At 40.7% G+C, this 17,250-nt stretch overlaps 1 long non-coding RNA gene across 1 annotated transcript in view; it reads right to left on the bottom strand.

Annotated features, from left to right (window-relative positions):
- Window positions 1-15,165, bottom strand: part of LOC148115566 (uncharacterized) — a 45,409-nt gene extending 30,244 nt beyond the window's left edge. Inside the window, exons 1-2 of the long non-coding RNA XR_015731974.1 lie at window positions 15,089-15,165; window positions 14,782-14,906 (exon numbers count right to left, since the gene is read on the bottom strand). This is a non-coding gene — a long non-coding RNA (uncharacterized LOC148115566). The remainder of the gene's footprint in view (window positions 1-14,781; window positions 14,907-15,088) is intronic.
- Window positions 15,166-17,250: the final 2,085 nt, after the last annotated feature.

Here is a 17,250-nt window from a genome sequence, read left to right on the forward strand (position 1 = left end):
GGAAGGGAAAAAACTTTTATTTTTAATTGGGTGAAAATCGCAGGGACATTCAGTTTTCACCAGCCTGTGCCAATATGATACACACAATAAAATTGTTCTTTGAGGAATTCACCTGCCTTGGGGTTCTATTTACTATGGGTGTATTACTTGGAACCCTGACAGATATATTACTGAGGTGAGGACCACCAGGAGGAAGGTGGATGGACTCAGTTACAGTGGTGATGGGATGAAAGTTCTGAAGATAGGAATAGATTGTCATGGAGAAAATCTATCTACTGTATGTGGCTGTACTGTATGTTGGCTCTGACTTAATGGCACATAATTTTCAATCATTACTTGAATCATTAGAACACTTGCCATTATTCTGCTAGAGAGAAGTTCCCTGAGGATGGGTTCCAGTATGAGTCCAAAAAATCAGAAGACTAAACTTCTGGTCCCGGTGACTTACCCAGATTGGATCGTGCAACATTATTTTGGGACACATTTCTTTGCCTTCATTCGTAACTCCCTGAACCTACAGATTCGCTTTATGCAAAGTTTAGAATTCAGTTATTGGAACTTCTAACTGTTTCACGTTGGCTTTAGCATCCCATTATTATTCAGCATCCAAAAAAAAAAGTTTTGCAAAACAAGCAATAAAGCCAGATGGAAATAAGACAAGTGAAAAAGGAATAAGTGATGAAAATGGAAAGACAAATGAGTTACGAAGCAAGATCCCAAGCTTACCTGTTTTATATATATGCCAGGAGAAGGGGAGATGGGGAATAGGCAGTGTTTTGTGAATATGGAATATAATATTTACAGAGACGCAGTCAAAAACAAAACTGTCTCCAGGAAGGCACACTGTTTAACAAACAAAAGAAAGCTCAAAAGGACAACACAGACACAGAGCCTGCTGGAGAAGTCCGAGGGGAACCCAGGAGGAAGAAGTCATTAGAAGACTGGAAGGTAGCTTTTTTTAAAAAAAAGTCTACAGCATGTGTACTGACATATTGCATATCACAGTGCAATCTTAAGGGAGGCCTTTTGAAAAATCTGGCATGTCAGATTCACCCTCGCCGCAGGAGATATGATGCCTTTTAATGTGTCTCTCCTTTGATGGCTCCATATGGGTAGCAAAGTATGTTAGATTTTACATTTGAGCTGCTGAGTATCAAGATGGGGACGGAACAGTGAAAATGTTATTCCAGTCCATTCCCACTACTCTTTGAAAAGCTGGGCTCATTTCAAATGTGCGCTGGAAAGTCCAAGAGTAGCTTCTTTCAGGAAGACGTTCACGTCAAGAAGAAGAAGAAGAAGAAGAAAAATCAAATATCCAAGACTTTCTATGAGCGGCTTTGAATTCGGGACACATCAATAATGCATCATAATGATGTCCTCAAAGTTTTTTCTAAGTGACACCATGAATATGAATGATTCAGGTATCAATGATGGTGCGTGTTTCCAATGAAAGTGGAGAAAGATATTGTAGGGTAGCATGGGTGAGAAGCTTAATTGATGCTTAATTTATTTTCTTGATTACATTTTGATCTGGTGGAGTAGGTAAGGGAGAGAGTGACTCACTTAACAACTATGTCACTTAGCAGTGGAATTTTTGGACTCAATTGTGGTCATAATATGAAGACTACCTGTAATTACTCTTTATTGTTTCCTAGGTTATTTTCGTTGCCACACAAAAATCCTTTTTAATAAGTTTTTTCTTTATCATTTTAAAAGAAAAACACGGAGGGAACAAATGAGCAAAAAGCTATATAAAGAAGAAAACTAGCATTTCCTTATCCCTTTTTACATTTAATAGTGCTTTGAGAGCCATGCACTTCTGCTATAACAATATTTAGATAAATACATGTGATCATTTATCTGCATTGCTCACTTTTCTTTTTACTCATTGAGTATTTATTATTTCATACTATGTTAAACAATTCCCTCTTCTGTGTATGTATGTATACCAATATTATGATTGGTATACATTACATCCTTTATACATCTCTGTATTATAAATCAGCCACCGAATGAATATTCAGAGTGGCATTGATCTTTGGAATGGAATAGATTTGACAGTCAATGCAATAATTTTTTGGTTTTCAACCAAAATGTCAGTGTATAAGAAATTATGAGTTGGGATAGCCATAACAAGTCAGCCAATGGGAACTGTTTGGTGACTAAGAAACAGGATCTGTTGTGAGCCATGGGAGACAGCTTGGAGCTTGGGCGTGGCTTAGCTTAACTGATCTGTATATATATAAGAGCTGGTTTGTCCTTGCAATATTGCTTCTGTGTTTCTGTGCTTCTGGATTCTGAGTTCTGGTTCTTCTGGTTCTGGCTTCTGCTGCATGGGTATTGTATACATGCATCATTTTTTATATTATTGTATATAAACAAGTTTTAATGTGAACCATGTGCAATATATATTTATCACACTAGTGCTGAAAAAAATAAAGCCAACAGAGATGGCAACTGATTCACTGGCTGTAAATATTGTGGATTCTCACACTAATTCTGTTCCTGAGCTACAGACATGATTACATGGGAAAATTCACCCCCATGGTAATGTTTTGCCTTGTTTCCGGTATAACTATTGTGCCATTTTAATATTTTCTACTAGCAGTTTGTGTAGTGGTTAAGGTATCAGGCTAGAAATCAGGAGCCTGTGAGTTCTAGTCCCAACCTGGACACAAAGATAGCTGGTTGACTTTGGGCCAGTCACCCTAAGAAAGAGGCAATGCAAACCACTTCTGAAAAACCTTGTGAAGAACATTGCAGGCATTTGTTCAGGCAGGCTCCAAGAATCAGACATCATTGAACTGAAGAAGATTTAAAGATTAGCATCATAAAATTTTACAATTGAATAGGATCATAGATGTCCTGTAGTCTGATCCACCTACTCAGTGTAGGATCATCTAGAACAAGGCTGTCCAACCTTGGCAACTTTATCTCAAAGGTGCTTCTTCAAGAGATAATTGGACTTTCTTTGTTTTTCCTTGAAGATGTTTTGTTTCTCATCCAAGAAGCTTCTTCAGTTCTGGGATGCAAAAAGTCTTCCAGGAAAAACAAAGAAAGTCCAGTTGCCTCTTGAAAAAGTACTTTTGGGACAGCCATGACCCGGATGAGTGAGAATCTTCATAGACACTTGGCAACTTTAAGACTTGTGGACTGCAACTCCTAGAATGCTGGCTAGGGAATTCTGGGAGATGAAGTCCACAGGTATTAAAGTTCCACAGTTGCTCCCACAACTTCCAAAGGCAAAGCTGCTCTATTGGTTGATTGTTCTCACTGTCAGAAAATTTCTCCTTATTTCTAGGTTGAATCTCTCCTTGATCAAGTTTCCATTCATTATTCCTTGTCTGGCCTTCGGGTGCTTTAGAAAATATCTTGACCCCTTCCTCTCTGTGACAGCCCTCAAATATTGGAACACTGCTATCATGTCTCCCCTGGTCCTTCTCTTCACTAGACTAGCCATGCCAAGTACTTGCAACTGTTCATCGTATGTTTTAGCCTCTAGTCCCCTAATCATCTTGGTTGCTCTTCTCTGCACTTTTTCTAGAGTCTCAACATCTTTTTTATAGCGTGGTGACGAAAGCTGAATGCAGTATTCTAGGTGTGGTCTTACTAAGGCTGTATAGAGTGGTATTAGGACCTCACTTGATCTTGACTGTATCCCTCTGTTAATGCAATTTAGGATTGCATTCGTTTTTTTGGCTGCCGCTGCACACTGCTGGCTCAGATTTAATTGGTTGTCACTAAGATTCTAAGATCCTTTTCACAGTTACTGCTATTAAGCCTGGTTTCACCCAGTCTATATGTGTACTTTTGGTGTTTCTTGTCTAAGTGTATGACTTTACTTTTTCTACATTAAATTTCATCCTGTTAAATTCTATTAAATTCCATCCTGTTCATTTCAGCCGCTCATCAAGTACATCTAGAACTTTTTGAATCTTATTTTCATCCTTTAAAATATTAGCCTTGATTTCCCCCTTGAGTTAAGCTCAACCCTTGGTGATTTTGATGACACATTTGTACAATTTTCTTCATACCAGTACAGAAATGGCTTGCCATTTTCTTTGCGAAGTTAATAGTTTCCCAGTCTATCCTACAGCATCCCAGCCAAACTACCCAGTTTCAATCCTGTTCAGTTTTTTGAGATCTATAGTACAATGTGTACATTTCGGATACTTGAGGGAACTTTTAATATTAATATTTATATGATCTCACATGTTCCATCTGCTTCTTTAAGTAGCAGCAGCACCATTTTTAAAAAATGAATTTTAAAAAGATTTTTAAAAATCTTCCTTGCATCTAGGGATCATTTTTTTTTAAATTTCTCCTGAAAGAGAAAAAGAAAGAGCACAGATCTCTTCATTTCAGGGATTATATACAGTAAATCCTAATCTAAATAAGTAAAAATAATCACATTGCTTCTGCAACTCAGATAAATAGGAAGTTGGGTCCCAACTGGCTGTTTTTTAAAACAAGACCTTCGTAGCAGCAATGGAAGGATGGCATTTCTTATTTGAAAATATTACAATTGCTAATCACCTTTGCTTCAAAACAAATATTAATTGGGAATAAACAACATGCATTGTTGCTACTGTATGTATGTGTTTCTGTAAGAAATATTTTTACCCTCCACTTCATTTTAATTCTCTTTTTCCCCCAGAAACGCTGAAGTTGATTACAGTTCCTGCAAAGAGCTCATACAGTTCACTGTATCTTTCTTGATGGTTTGGCCAGATAGATCAGTCAAAAGAGACAATTGTGCAGGTTCAGCTAGGATGTCTAACGCCTGAATAGAGATTCATACACAACCCAGAGCTTCCAGGGAGAATTCGACCGCATCAAAATAATTGAATTGAAGCCCCATCTCTGTAAACATGTTTGTGATTTTGATCACTGGGTTGTGCCTGCCTTTTAATTATTATTTTTTTAGTCTTTTTTATTAAAAATGTAATACCTTCCCCCCATGCAAGTCGCCCTTCTCATTTTTTTTTAGTAGACATTTCTTTTGCATTTTTCACATATACCAGGGGGTTTCAAACACAAGGCTCACGGGCCAGATCCAGTGCACGATGTGGTCGGATCCGGCTCATGGGGTCATCTTGGAAAATGTAAGGGGCCAGCCTGCATCACTTTGGCCAGGTCTACTCAGTGCGAAGAGGAAACATTGGGCCAGTGTGGCTTTGGCCCGGTCTACCCAATGCAAAGAGGAAACATGTCAGCACTTTGGGGTGTCAAGCTGGCCACGCCCACCCAATCAGCCACGCCCACCCAATTGGCCATGCCTGTGAGTGGCGTCAAGCTGGCCACTCCCACCCAGTCGGCACACCCACCCAGTCTGCCGTGCCCAACCGGCCCCTAAGGTCAACCACATCCTTGATGCAGCCCTCAGTGAAATTTATTTATTTATTTTATTTTATTGGTTTGATTTATATGCCACCCTTCTCCGGAGACTCAGGGCGGCTTACAATGCATTAAGCAATAGCCTTCATACTTTTGTATATACCTGCTTAGTAGGGCTTTTGCCCCCCCCCAAGCGGTGTTCTTTTTTATACAAAGTCAGTTTATTGCCCCCACAATCTGGGTTCTCATTTTACCTACCTCGGAAGGATGGAAGGCTGAATCAACCTTGAGCCTGGTGAGATTTGAACTCGCAGTAATTGCAGGCAGCTGGCAGCTAAGTGCTACTTAAGTGCTACTTAACAACGCTTTAGTCTGCTGCTCCACCAAGGCTCCACCAAGGCAAATTGAATTTGACACCCTGACATATACGGTTTAACAATAGATAACTTCTTAAGGCAAGTATTTTATCTTTGACTATTACTTTTCTCTAGTCCTGCTTGATTCCTGATGGCTCTTTTCTTCTACATCTCCAAAAGGGATTCTTTTATTGTTAAATGAATCCTCATTGTTACCATTCCCAACAATGGTAGTGGAAAAAAGAGTTAAAGAGTTTAAAACAGGTAGTTCTTGACTTGCAATCAAAATTGGGACCAAGTGGTTATTGAGTTATGCACGTTTACATCTTTTCTTTTTTTGCCATGGTTGTTAAGTGAATCACGGCAGATCACGTGATCATTAAGCAAATCCAGCTTCCGCCATTGACTTTCTTGTTGGAAGTTGTCTGGGAAGGTTGCAAAACACAATGATTTTGCAACCATTGTAAATACAGACCAGTTACCAAGCACTTGAATTTTCAACATGCGACCACGAGGATACTGGGGAGACTTGTTTGCAAGTTCCTTTTTTTCACTGCTGCTGTAATTTTGAAAGATCACCAAATGAATGTTTGTAAATTGAGAAGCTTTACCTATAAATGAAGAAATGCTGCTTTCAACTATCTCAATGTTTTTAGTACCTGAAAACACCAGTATGAAATGGCAGCCAGACGTTTGGTCCTGCTATAGTATATTGCAGGGGTGTCAAACTCAGGGCCTGGGGGCCGGATCCGGCCCGTGGGGTGTTTAGATCTGGCGCACAGGGCCACCCTGGTAATAGCAAAGGACCGGGCCGCAGTGCCTCTGCCAATGAAAACAGAGCTTGGGAGGGCCGCATATGGCCTTCATGAGCTCGATTTTTGCTGGCAGAGGCTTGCGGGAAGCCATTGCAGCCGAAAACGGAGCTTGGGAGTCCGTTTTTGCTGGCAGAGTGCTCGGGCCGCCACAGGTGCCCCCAACATGAGTCACATCAAGCTGGCCACACCCACCCTGGTCACACCCACCCCAGCCCTCTGAGGTCAAACACAACCCTGATGTGGCCCTCAATGAAATCGAGTTTGACACCCCTGATATATTGGCATAGGTCAACAGCAGCCCTCATAGTTACCACTGTTGTGGAACAGAGGCTACAAGTAAACCTTTCATCACTAGAAAAACAGAAAAGGGAACAGTCTTTCCTATTGGAAAGTCCTCTACTGGGAGAGGCAACTTCACTCCCAAGGTACTCTGATTAGTGGCTGCTTCCTTTGCTCCCCAGTCAGTGTGTCTTCTCTCCCTGTCCCTAACTGTTGCTTTTAGTCATTCAAACTACATTCTTCTTTTCTCAGTGATGCTGTGTTCAAGAATGCAACCAAACTTACAGCTGGCTGCTGATTAAAGTCTCCTAAATTCAGTGATGGAACCAAGGTGCATCCCAGTTACTGTTGTGACCTAGGCTTCCTGAGTCATTAAAACACACGAGTAGTCCCAAAAACCTCTTTTATTGCAACAGCTGTGAATTACGTTCATTCACAGCTGAGTCCCAGTTAGTTGCAAAAAGTCCTTTGGGAGAAGTCCTTCAGGATAATCACCAACCTTTATCTCCTTTGACACTCTGCCAAACACCTGTTTGGCAAGCCACACAGAGTCCAGAATCAAACAGAGATGCCGACTAGGAACAGAATTAACAACGTTGCTTTCCTGCAAAGGGCCCACGTGCCTTTGCTCCTCTTTTAAGCCTTATGGGAGGAGCCAATCATCTCCAGGCCTTACTCTCAAGTCATTCCTTTTGTTTTAACTGTTCTTGCCTTCTGGCAGCTCTGTGCATGCGCACACTAGGAACAGGCTCCTCTTGTTCCTCTGCCTCTCTAATGACTCTGGAGGCTCTGGAGTCCATGCATAACTCCCAGATGGCCCAGGCCCCATCTCTGCTTCTGACGCAGAGCCCTTGTCCGAGCCTTCCCCAGACTCCAGGACTGGCCTATGTTCCTCCCCAGCCTCCTCACTGTCCGACTCGGCTGCCAGCTCCGCAGGCTGCTGGCAGACCACAACAGTTGCCGAACACCTGAATTTTGTGATCATGTGACCATGGGGATGCTGTAACAACTCTAAGTGTAAGAGCTGTCTGTCAGTCACTGTTTTCAGTACTGTTGCAACTTTGAACAGTTGCTAAACAATTGTTGTAAGTTGAGGGCTACCTGTACTTTAGTCAATGGGCTGGGCACATTGACTAAAGCACAACAGAATTAATCTTCTCTGATTTACTGTGCTCTGGATATGTTGGCATTGCCGACTGAGACTTTGAAAAAGATGCTATGGTTGGTAGGGTAGTTCCTATGGACTTTGGCAATGAGTGGGAGGCCAAGAAGTCAACTTTGAGCAATCCTGTTTAATTTTCTTCAACGATTTTGCTTATGATATACATTTCCGCACACACCCCTGTTTTGCTTTCTAAATTTCAATGTTTTATCACATATGATACTGTGAATTCTTCATTATGACCGTACAGATTGTTATTCGTGATTGAATGAAAAAAAAAATTCAGTGGTTTTCTTTCTACCATCATCAGGTTATTATTATTAATAAGATTTGTTTGTTGGTTTAGTTAAGGCAGAACTCAGGAAATGACAATGGCTGCAGCATCTTGATCAGTCATACTCTGCGAGGTCATTCAGTGTCCTTCTTGATTGTGGCCTCAAGATCCAAAAATTATTTGTACCATCATCATATTATTATTATTGTTAATAAGATATAAATCTTATTATTAAACTTATTATACAAGCAACATGATTGTTGTTAATTGTTAATAACCACGTTGCTTGTATTTTTATGATTTATATTGTTCTGTTTGTTTCCCAGTATTGCTTATTAATAACCTATGACTATCACTAAGTGTTGTATCTTATGATTCTTAATGCATGTCTTTTTTTCCCCTTTCCTCTTTTTTCCCCTTTTATGTACACTGAAAGCATATGCACCAAAGACAAATTCCTTGTGTGTCCAATCACACTTGGCCACACAAGTGTGAATTCTGTTCTGTTCTGTTCTGTTGTTCTGTTCTATTCTATTCTATTCTAGTCTAGTCTAGTCTAGTCTAGTCTAGTCTAGTCTAGTCTAGTCTAGTCTAGTCTAGTCTAGTCTAGTCTAGTCTATTATGTGCTTGTGAAATGACAATAACTGCATCTTTATGAGTCATATCCTGGGAGGTTATTCAATGTTCTCCTGGATTTTGGCGCCAAGAGCCAAAGATTACCCTCAATTCAATCATGGGGTGCATCTTGGACAGAATTGCTAAACCCACATTGCGAACTGTCTTGGACATTCACATATAATTGTTAGACATGATGAAGCTGATCATTTCAAGCACTATGTCTGGAATTCAACATGTAAAAACCTTTAAAGCCACCCATGGGGAAAATCTATAATGAAGACACTACAGTTCCAGGACTCCTGCTTTGCTTAAGGCTTTTGCATGCATCTGTACAAATAAATTGTACAAGTAAGCATCACATGTCAGGCTCCTACCTCCTTATTATAACTTAATAAGCAGCTATTAGGATTTCTAGGGGAAGATAAGCAAGTGAATGCCTTAATGGTAATTTGGTGACATCTCGTTGTAGAAGCAGCAATGAATTCTATTACGATGTGGCAAATGGCTCCTACGGATATGATTTGTGGAGATTTGCATGATGCAGTTTCAGAATTGATTATTGCCTGCCTCTTTATAATGATGCACACAGTACATGATCTTCATTGGTGTGGTTCACTTACATATGGTACATGATGATGCTTTCCTCTCAGTAGATTTCAATCATGCACAGCCTGTTTCTTCAGGCATCTTTTGCAATACTGGATGCTGGCTAAATAGTTTAGGGAATAAAGTCTTTTTAAATCCATTTCAGAAATGCTGGAAGAAAAATGCACCCTTATATACAACGTATTCCCTGTCCCACCCCCCAGTTTCTCAGTATGCAAGGCATGATAGCTTCAGATGTGGAAGATATGATACACATGATGACTCGTATCTGTTTGTAAATTGAGGATAACTTCTTAGCTTAGCCTATTGTATGAGAGAGGCTTCCTGCTCATTTTGAAAGGGACATATCTGAGCTTCAGGCCCAAGTCGTGACCTGAGTGCACCACAGGAATCAGAAGTAAAGAAACGTGGAGCAACATATGTGACTCAGGAGTGGTTGCAGCTCAACCAGAAACCCTTCCTATTGAGCAGGGCTCACTAACAGATTAACAGAGTTGCAAGGGACCTTGTAGGTCATCTAATCCATCTCCCCGCCCAAGCAGGAGACCTTATGTCATTTTTGACAGATGGCAGTCTAGTCTCTTCTTGAAAGCCTTCAGTGATGAAGCTCCCACAACCTCCGAAGGCAAGCTGTTCCATTGGTTGGTTGTTCTCACTGTCAGAAAATTTCTCCTTATTTTTAGGTTGAATCTCCTTGATCAGTTTCCATCCATTATTCCTTGTCTGGCCTTCGGGTGCTTTGGAAGTAGGTGACCTGTGAGGGAGGGAAAGTCCTTTCCAAGCACAGGAACATTTCATAACTTGGTAGATGTTCACCAGAAGGAACAGTACAATCCTTGCTGTTCTAGATATGCAGGGAAGGACTTACCTTGTGGTAGAACAACGTCTGGTCTAAGCCAGGGCGTATCTTATAGGACAGTGATGGTGAATGTTTTAGACACTGAGGGCCAAACCTGCGTGCACATGTCCAAACTGAAAGATGCACATGTGAATGTGTGCATGTGTGAACATGTGCATGTGGACATGCATGAATGTGTGCACACATGAACATGTGCAAACATGTGCATGCACGAAGATGTGCAAATGTACACATGCACAAAGATGTGCAAACATGTGCATGCATGAACATGCGCGAATGTGCGCATGCACAAACATGCATGAATGTGAACATGCATGGACATGCGCAAACATGTGCATGCATGGACATGTGCACACATGTGCAGCAAAGACCCGAAGACCAGCTGGCTGGCAGAAGGCAGGGCATCCCAACACCGGCAGCGCAGCAAGAGGTAAGATCTTTTTCTTTCATGAACTTCTGTTTCGTCGTCTGCAGGGAAACAGAAGCTCACGAAAGAAACGCCACGGAGATCTGACCTGGCGTAACGGTGTGTGTGCCAGCAGAAAGGGCTCTGTATGCCACCTCTGGCATGCATGCCATAGATTCGCCATCACAGTTGTAGGAAGTTGCACATTAGCACCTAGTTATAAAGTAAAAATAGCTTTACTTCTCTTCGTTTTTCAATGATTTTAATTCACGCCATCACTTTCTGTTTTTATTACACGTTCCGATTTAGGTGATCTGCTTTATTTAAAATAAGTATACATCACCTTGACTGTGTTAACAAGTTGCACAAATAAAACAAGAACATTAAACATCTCTGTCCCAAAGCTATAAAAAGCTTACTAGATTAATCTAATTATAACAGCCCACATTGGCTTTCATCCAATGAGGGGCATCAGGTCCATGCAAGCCATACAAATTTACCTAAATAAAAGAGTCTGGGCCACAGAGAAACCTGAACCCTGGAATGGAAAGGTTTGAAGGGGTCTTATCCAACCCCCTAATTAAAGCAGGAATCCACTACTACAATAGTGGATATCTGCAAGAATTAGAATTAGGAATAGAATAGAATAGAATAGAATAGAATAGAATAGAATAGAATAGAATAGAATAGAATAGAATAGAATAGAATAGAATAGAATAGAATATTTATTTATTTATTTATTTATTTATTTATTTATTTGATTTGATTTGATTTGATTTGATTTGATTTGATTTGATTTGATTGATTTGATTTATTAGATTTATATTGCCGCCTATTCGTCCATGGGGACTCAAGGCAGCTCACAGAATATAAAAAGCCACATTTAAAAACCAGTAAAACTCATTAAAAAAACCAAATAAATTAATGTAATAAAATCACCCCAGATCCCCACCTCCCACCCCAGCGACAGCCGATCACATGAGCCATTTAATGGGCTCCATCCCACTCCGGGTTCCCCAGGCCCGCTGGCAGAACCAGGTCTTCAGCACCTTCCGAAGAGAATTAGGGTGGGGGCCATTCTAATCTCTGGGGGAATGATGTTCCAGAGAGAGGGAGTCACCACAGAGAAGGCCCTTCTTCTGGGTCCCACAGAAGAATAGAATAGAATAGAATAGAATAGAATAGAATAGAATAGAATAGAATAGAATAGAGTAGAGTAGAGTAGAGTAGAGTAGAGTAGAGTAGAGTAGAGTAGAGTAGAGTAGAGTAGAATAGAATAGAATAGAATAGAATAGAATAGAATAGAATAGAATAGAATAGAATAGAATAGAATAGAATAGAATAGAATTCTTTATTAACCAGTTGTGATTGGACTCACAAGGAATTTGTCTCTGGTGCACAAGCTCAGAGTGTACAAATACAGCAAGTAATAGGTCATAGATCATAATAAACAACAATGGGTAAATCATAAGAAACGAATGCAAGAAAGAAAGATGAGAGGATGAGAAAAGATGAGAAATGAGACAGTGCTGTGGGAATTAAGTGTTCAGCAGAATGATGGCATGGGGGGGCGGGGGCGGGGATGATCTTTATATCTAGTAATTTTGGCATGCAATGCCCTATAGAGGCATCCTGAGGGGAGAAGTTGAAGTAAATGATGTCCAGTATGTGAGCGGTCTGTAGATATTTTCTCTGCCCTCTTTTTGACTCATTCAGTATACAAATCCCCAATAGAAGGCAGGCTGGTTGCTATTGTTTTTGCTACAGTTCTAACTATCCGATGAAGTCTGTATCAGTCCTGTTTGGTTGCAATGCCAAGCCAGATGGTTACTGAAGTACAAATGACTGTTTGAGACCATACTCAAGCAAACTCGGATGCTGAAGGATAATCTATCCCCACTTCAGGCAGCCTGTCCCATAGTTGAACAGCTCTTACCGTCAATAACTTTTTTTTTCCTGACACCCGACAGAAATCTACTTCTGTATAATTTAAATTCGCAATTTCTTGTCCTCTCTTCCAGAGTAATTCTGAATATTCTGTCCTGGTTTTGATTTTTTTTTTTTTGGTTTTTTTTTAACATGTCAGCCTTCAGATCTTTGAAGATAGCTTTCTTATCCTCTGGAGTCTTTGTCTTTTTCATGCAAAAATATCCTCAACGTCTCCAAATTTTCTTCTCAAGTTATTCTTTTGTTGCTTTCCTTGTAACGGGCTCCAGTTCACCAGCATGCATCCTAAAACGTGGTCTCCATAATTGGATGAAATACTCTAGGTGTAGTTCAACCAGTGCAGAATAGAAGAACCAATTATTTTTCCCTACTAAAGTGAAAAAGCCACCTAATTCATCTTGCTGGAACAGTTGAGACGGCCTTGAGAATGCCTTTGGGCTACTTCTGTGAGAGAAGAATCCTCCAAGCTTTCTCTCGCAGTACAAGATGAAGAATTTCTACACAGGAGCATCCTCTTTTCACCACTCTTTGATTGTTTCAGAAGACTGATTTATTTCAGGCACATTTTTCTGAAGAATGTGGGAGACATTGTAAAAGCTTTCCTTCTCCTCCTGACTCTCTCTTTCCACGTGGTGATTTTGCACCATTTTAGACTCAGTTGCCAAGTTATTATTATTATTATTATTTTTATTAATCATATTTCTATGCCACCCACTCTCCGAGGACTCTGGGCGGCTTACAACAATCGACAGTATACTAAATAGCATATTGCCCCCAACAATCTGGGTCCTCATTTTACCCACCTCGGAAGGATGGAAGGCTGAGTCTACCTTGAGCCGGTGAGATTTGATCCGCTGATCTGTTGAACTAGCAGTCAGCTGAAGTAGCTGCAGTACAGCACTCTAACCACTGCGCCACCTCAGTTGTGTGTTCTCAAGTTGTTAGCAGAGACAATCACTTTCTGGCTAAGCAGGATGATGTCCAATAGCACACAAACGAAACTATGATATTTTCATTTGCAACCATTACATTTTGCAGTCTAAAGGTAAAGGTTCCCCTCGCACATATGTGCTAGTCGTTCCTGACTCTAGGGGGCGGTGCTCATCTCCGTTTCAAAGCTGAAGAGCCAGCGCTGTCCAAAGATGTCTCCATGGTCATGTGGCCGGCATAACTAAACACCAAAGGCGCACGGAACGCTGTTACCTTCCCACCAAAGGTGGTCCCTATTTTTCTACTTGCCTTTTTTACATGCTTTTGAACTGCTAGGTTGGCAGAAGCTGGGACAAGTAATGGGAGCTCCACCCATTACGCGGCACTAGGGATTCGAACTGCTGAACTACCAACCTTTCAATCGACAAGCTCAGCATCTTAGTCATTGAGCCACCGCGTCCCTCTTTGCAGTCTAGTTTCTCATTATTGGGAATACTTGTCCCACCCAGACTTTAGTTAATCTAATATTCTGTCCTTAGGTCCATCATGATAAACATTCAGATTTCAGTAATATCATGGGGGAAAAAAAACAATATTCATCATTATTAACCAGTAAGATATTCATAAGACATGGGAGCTTTTCTTGTTTTTATTGATTTAAGGTAGTCCTCAATTTATGATCAGTCCCTTAGCAACTGTTCAAAATTATGATAAATCTCCCAAAAGTTTCTGAAGTTCTACTCTCCAACTCCTATGATCACAAAACTGCATTCTGGATGCTTAGCAACTGGCCTGCACATACATTTTCTGTGGGAAACAAAACCCACATAGCATACAATGGGTTCACTTAACAACTGTTTCAAAAAAAAAAAAAGGTCATAAAATTGGGCCAGTCACAGGATGATCCTTTTTATGACTGTCACAACTTAACAACTGTATTTGCCAGGTTCAGTTATGGTCATAAGTCCTTAACTGTATGTATAATTTCTTAAAGAGGGTAAGATCATGAAGGTATGCAACTTGATGGTGAGTAATTTTGGAAGAACCACATTATGTAAAAATTGGCTAATACCTCCATGTTCTACAATCAAAAAGAAATGCAATTTAATAAATCATAGACTGATTAAATCATAGACTTCTATGAGTTCCCACTCACTGTCTGTCATTAAAATAATCAAAAGTTCAGACTGACCTTCTCTTTGGCAGATGAAGCCACTTCAACTGGACTTGCCAACTGACCTTCTGCAAGCTGGACAAGCTGTTCTGTCTTAGAAAAGTGAGGAGATGTTTGTGCTCTCCTTCATCTGGATGTAGGGTCTGTAATAAATCACGTGAGCAATTCCATAGTTTAGGCAGAGATTTTTCTATTCACCAATTAAGCAATACAATAAGTTCAATTAAATAACTGTAATTGACCTCCCCCTATGCCTGAAGAGAAAGGTTTTCGATCAGGGTGTGCTATCTGCTCTAACATATGCCAACGAAACATGGACACTAACCTCCCAATCGATAACAAAAGCTACGAGTGGCGCAAAGAGCCATGGAAAGATACGTGCTCGGCATCACAAGGCAAGATAGGTAGACCTGCATGTGGATTAGAGAACAAACAAAAATCTACAATATCATCAAGAGAGTAAAAGAATTGAAATGGAAATTTCACATAGCAAGAAGAACCAATGGCAGGTGGACCAAGGCAGTCATAGAATGGATCCCACTTGATGAAAAGTGTCCATGAAAGCGACCTAAAACAAGGTGGATTGACGACATCAGCAAGTATTGTGGGTCCAAGTGGCAAAAGGAAGCTCAATACCATATTGGTTGGAAACATGCGGAAGAGGCCTTCATCCTGTAGCAGATAGACAATGGCAAGGAGGAGGAGGAGGAGGAGGAGGAGGAGGAGGAGGAGGAGGAGGAGGAGGAGGAGGAGGAGGAAATAACATTAATGATAAATAACAAGACATCACCATAAAGACTGGAAATCCCATCCTTTCTCTATTCTACATTTATATGTCTATTTAGCTTTATTTTATTTTATTTTATTTTATTTTATTTTATTTTATTTTATTTTATTTTATTTTATTTTATTTTATTTTATTTTATTTTATTTTATTTTATTCAATTTGTAGGCCGCCCCTCTCTGAAGACTCAGGGCGGCTCATAATGTATTTAAAATCATTATAAAAAACATTTAAGAATTAAAAACATTAAAAACATTAAAACTCATTCACACCATTCATGGCTGGATCTCGCCGGATCGCAAGAGCGAGATCAATGGCCCCAGGCCTGCCAGAAAAGCCAGGTCTTCACCACTTTTTGGAAGACCAATAGGGTGGGGATGGTCCGGACCTCAGGAGGTAACTGGTTCCAGAGAGCTGGGGCAGCCACAGAGAAGGCCCTCCCCTGTGGGCCCGCCAGCCAGCATTGTTTAGCTGACGGGACCTGGAGGAGACCAACTCTGTGGGATCTTACCGGTCGTTGCTTCTTTCCCAGACTTGTTCATGCTACTATAAATATGCCAAGCTCACCAGTAAAGTTTGTCAAATTAAAGATAGCTTTTTGCTGAAACGAAGTGATGATTATTTTATCCAGTCTTTTTTAATATATAACTCACGGAGGTGAACAGATCTAATATTCCCAAAGGTGCTTTTCCAAAAGGAAGCTGGACTTTCTTTGTTTTTCCTTGAAGATGTTTTGCTTCTCCTCCAAGAAGCTTCTTCAGAACTGCCCAGTTGCCTTTTGAAAAAGCACCTTTGGGGCAGGGGTGGGTTCTGCTTACCTTTATTACCAGTTTGCAATGGGAGAAACTTCTGCGCATGTGCAGATCATCCATTATGATATCCGGATGGGTGGGTGGAGTCTCCCACCGATTTTACTACTGGTTCACAAGAACCGGACAGAACTGGGAGCAACCCACCACTGCTTTGGGGGCAACCATGACCTGGATGATCAAGACTCTCCATAGACCTCTACCTAATACTCCTGCCTCCTCCTATTTTTCCCCACAACAACCTGTGAGGTGAGTTGGCCCATAAAGGAAATGAGAAATGCAGAACAGACGTCTCGTTTTATAGCTTTGCACTTTAAAAGGTTTTTCTTAGATTACTGGAATGTTTTGCTTATATGACTGGACAGTCTGACAGGAGAGGGAAAGCTAAGGCATGCTCTGATTCCATTCAAGATAACTTCATCTGTGGAATTTGCAAAATGGAAGGACATACATTGATGCTAGAGATGAGACAAAGGCACTGTTGGACACACAATGCTCTGATATTTTGGAAGGCCTTGACTCACAATTAAAAGAAAACACAAAGTTGGAGGGGAAATGTGATGAAAGACAATGCCTTCCCCCCCCTCCCCATCTTCCCTGAGTCTTTGCGCCGGCCGGTATCGGGTCTATGCTTGGGGCTCAGGACCCTGGACAGCACCCCAAAACTCAGGGGAGGTGCTTTAGTTTAAAAGGAGATTTGGGTTAATATCAGGGTTCCAAGTAACACCCCCAATGAAATCAAACTCCAATGCTTGAAGTTCCTCAAAGCTAATTTTTATTAGAGATGTCGTATTGGCACATCTGAGAAAACCTGAATCTGAAAGCTTCCAGGTTTTCCTTACCCAAAAGAAAGTTCAAATCCTTGCCCTTCACCCACATGTCTACCACACGAAC

This window comes from Pantherophis guttatus, chromosome 2 (genome assembly GCF_059756535.1).
Source record: "Pantherophis guttatus breed Tessera chromosome 2, ASM5975653v1, whole genome shotgun sequence".
NCBI lineage: Eukaryota > Metazoa > Chordata > Lepidosauria > Squamata > Colubridae > Pantherophis > Pantherophis guttatus.